Source organism: Haliotis rufescens, unplaced genomic scaffold, assembly GCF_023055435.1.
Source record: "Haliotis rufescens isolate VD_foot unplaced genomic scaffold, xgHalRufe1.0.p SCAF_136, whole genome shotgun sequence".
NCBI lineage: Eukaryota > Metazoa > Mollusca > Gastropoda > Lepetellida > Haliotidae > Haliotis > Haliotis rufescens.
Genome location: NW_025963820.1, coordinates 272,385 through 276,219, shown reverse-complemented (window position 1 = coordinate 276,219; position 3,835 = coordinate 272,385). Strand labels below are relative to the sequence as shown.

The window sequence follows — 3,835 nt, the reverse complement described above, 5'->3', positions numbered from 1 at the left end:
AGTCCTTTGGTAGAATTCAACATATCAATGACCAAAATATGGAAGTAATGTAACCAGTATATGTATAAGAGTTACTAAGACTTCTGCAGAAAAGGCAATTTAGGGGAAAATGTAGTATATATAGATCACACACGACCTTTTTCCAACTTCGACCCCTGTCCAAAGGAAGAGTTAGACCACAAACAAACTTTTTGTCTGGTTGTCACTTTGACCTTTGACATAACAGATCAATGTGTCATCAGACGTTTTCAGAGCAAAGGAAACATGTGTTATTTATCTTGAGATGCCCAAGCAATGCATGGTTTCATAAGATAAGTGTGGCTATTAACATGATTAAACTGAGGCAAAATTATGAAACATCCCCATTTACACAGCTTGCAAATGAAACATAAGCAACAATCAAATTATCAATTTCTTTTATTCATATGCCTATAGTATATCGCACATTGAACAGTGTTCACATGATGGTTCCTGAAGCAGTATGCAATTTCATCATATTCTTCAATACTCATAACAGAGTGTAATAACTGTTCGCTTGACAGTACCTACGGATTATGTTCACCAGTTCAGAGAACTTACTTTCCCTCAATCCTCCTTTTCTTTCTATATTGCCATGGATGAACAGGAACCAGGATGAGGGGATACCAGTTAGACTCTATCTCTGCTGCATTGTGTTAGTAGAATTGTGAACTTTCCATTTGGTGTTTGGGTCCACATTTAAAGACAATAAGTCCCATTTATCATTCCTTTCAAGTGTTTACCATATGGCTCAAGACAAGAATTTCCTGAATGTCCTGGAAGTATTCCACTCCAGCTTGGCATTGGTTGCTCTTCTCACATTAGCCAGACCAGCCTTTGTGTGTCCCAGTACCATTTAGCATACAACTTCTCGGTCAGCCTCCATTGAAATAACAGGACCCTCGTCATCCCTGTCTGCAAATCACCTCTGATATCTGAAGGGGTGCAGCCTCTGTTTAGGACTCCCCTGTCTCGTCCTTCCAGACTGTCAACCTGGAGTACTCATCCAGGGATCTCAAGCAGGACTTCAGTTTCTGAAACATTATGTAAAAAGATTTTAGCAATCAAAAAGAATTGTTGCCACATGTACTTACAGATAGAAGGCAGCAAAATCACTCAAGTTGTCATATGTGAGTCTTGTTATATGCTAAACATTTAAGATAATCACATCTCAAATCTCAACCAGACAAACCAGTGACTAATGTTATGAACTCGGTCCAGACAAACCGATGATAACTATTATGGACAATATCCCACATCACTGTGGTATGATTACATGCGATCAATGAGCCTACTCAATCACTATCTTATCTATTAATTAGGCTTGGAATGCTGGGAATCTTTTTAAGAGATGTCATTTAGTGATTGTTCCAACTCATCAACATGGAAAAATATAAATTTACAATCCTTGTCATATAGTCAAACTATTGCTGGATGCAGTGTCAAATAAATGAGTTGGCTTTAACACTGCTTTGAACAGTATTCCAGATATATCACCGCATGTTAGCTTGATGTGGGAAGAAAGCCCTAAGTAATGCAGGTCTTTGATGAATCCCACGAGCATGTGTATAATGCTGACAAACCTAGCAACATAATCGGGGAGAACCAGGATTTGAACCCATGACTATAGGTTTCTGCTAAGCCAAAGAGATGCAACTCTGCACAGGAACAAACTGAAGACATATTTGCAAAATAACCATATGAACCAAACAGAATAATTTCAAAATATTTACCACTCACTGTTGCTCTTCTATGGTCTTTCTTTGCATTGATGCTGCACAGATGACTGTCTCTTTTATTCATCCGGACATTCTACAAACATAAGTAGCATTCACATCACAGAAAAATGTCCAAACTGTACATGTTGTACATTTGATTCAAATGAAAAGACCCCGGTTGTGATTCCGACTTAGAACTACCCTAATCATAATAATTCATGTCAAACATTCAGAGATGACATTTATCCCCATATTTAACAAATGTCAGAACAATATTTTGACAACAAAGTCAGGGTCATTCAACACATACGTTACATAGGAAATAACTTGTATTGCAATGCAGTATTAACTTTTATTTCTAGGCTATTTGTTTGGCTTTTCCATGGCACTGTTTTGACAGAGATCTAACCTTGATATGACACTTTGTTCAGAAATGATATAAATAAGAGAATACTTTATTATTCCCGAGAAAATTTGGGATACATTGTAAAAGCACGGAGAAACAAGCATAAGATTAATGATTTAAGTTAGATACACTGGACCCGTGAAGATTCCGGGGTAGAATAGGTCTTCAGCAACCCATGCTTGCCGTAAAAGGCCATTATGCTTGTCGTAAAAGGCGACTAACGGGATCGGGTGGTCAGGCTCGCTGACTTGGTTAATGCATGTCATTGATCTCAATTCCGTGGCTCGATGCTCATGATATCAATCACTGGGTTGTCTGGTCCACACTCGATTATTTACAGGCCGCCGTCATATAGCTGGAATATTGCTGAGTGCGGTGTTAAACAACAAACCAACCTAAATACACTCATACATACACACACAAACACAACATCCAAACACGAGGGTTAGAAATTGGCACTAGTCACTTTGACATTTTAAAGGTTTTGCTATATGCTATCATTTTAGGACTAGTGGACTAAAAGTGTTAGTTCCTACCGCTGCAAACACTAATCAACTAATGAATTGGGTGGTCAGACTAGGTTGTCATCATACTCTGAGGGCATGGATCTTTGCTGATAATAACAATCACTAGATTGCCTGGTCCATGTTCAATTAGTTACAGGCTGCCATCACAGAGCTGGACTATTGTGAGTGTGATGTTTCACATTGCATTGAAATATTCCATGATGAATACATATAGTTTGTATTATCACAAACAAAAATACTCACTCAATACTTGGTATCCTCCCTGAGGATGTCTGTGAACCTCCCCACAAACCCTGAACATGCTGAAACAGAAAACAACTAACTTGTCTTTATCCTTTCAATGTTTCAGTGTGAATTTGTTAAAGATTGATAAGCTGTCATTATTCATTGTGATCCATATCTCACTTTCAGGCGGTTCAGGTGGCAACACATGATTTGAATTGAATGCCACATTTTGTTTGACATGCACTTTGCCAGATTTATACCCTTGGTAACTAACCCTCATCATCAAATCCTAGCGTTATGAGAATAAGGACACGACCCTTAAAAGTCCTGCACCTGTAGCTCTTATGCAAGCCCAAATAGAAATACCATGTCACAACAAACACTTGATCATAATAATAACTAAGGGTTTCCGAAAACAACAAAACTAAAAGGCCCTTGACGTTTACAGTAGTAACATGGAGATCAGGAAAATATCTTAATCAATCCATTCCATAAGATCTCTGTATAGAAATCATGGAACATTATGTCTCGAAGCCTGGCATCTGCAAGCTGCTCTTCCTTCCTTCGGCTGCCAATCGAGTGTTCGAAATACTTGACGTCCTCGTTTTTGATGGCTCAGGTGGATTTCGACCGGGATTTCCGTGTTAGAGGTGATTGAGAACAATGTATTGATACACGAGGTAAGCATATCGCAATCAAGCATCACGGTGTACATCGATTACACGAGGTTTAAGTGTTTCTTTACATTTGTGTTCCAAAATGGCGCCCTCGGTCATACAGGGAGTTATGGGTAGACTTGCTTGTCCCGGAATAACACGAGTTGGTCACGAATGACGAGCGGTCATTTCTGCAGCAGTTACGGAAAGAGACGAGGTTGGCCGATTACAGTTCATACAGGCCATATTGGGAGCCGCGGAGATTTCGACAGTGTGTGTTAGGAA

At 39.1% G+C, this 3,835-nt stretch overlaps 1 long non-coding RNA gene across 1 annotated transcript; it reads right to left on the bottom strand.

Moving 5' to 3' along the window:
- Positions 1 to 494: 494 nt before the first annotated feature.
- LOC125378962 lies at positions 495 to 3,162 on the bottom strand. Its single transcript, XR_007220566.1, has 3 exons — positions 2,913 to 3,162; positions 1,759 to 1,830; positions 495 to 1,052 (listed from the first exon to the last, which is right to left on the bottom strand). It is a non-coding gene; the product is annotated as an uncharacterized LOC125378962 (long non-coding RNA).
- Between the last annotated feature and the right edge of the window lie 673 nt (positions 3,163 to 3,835).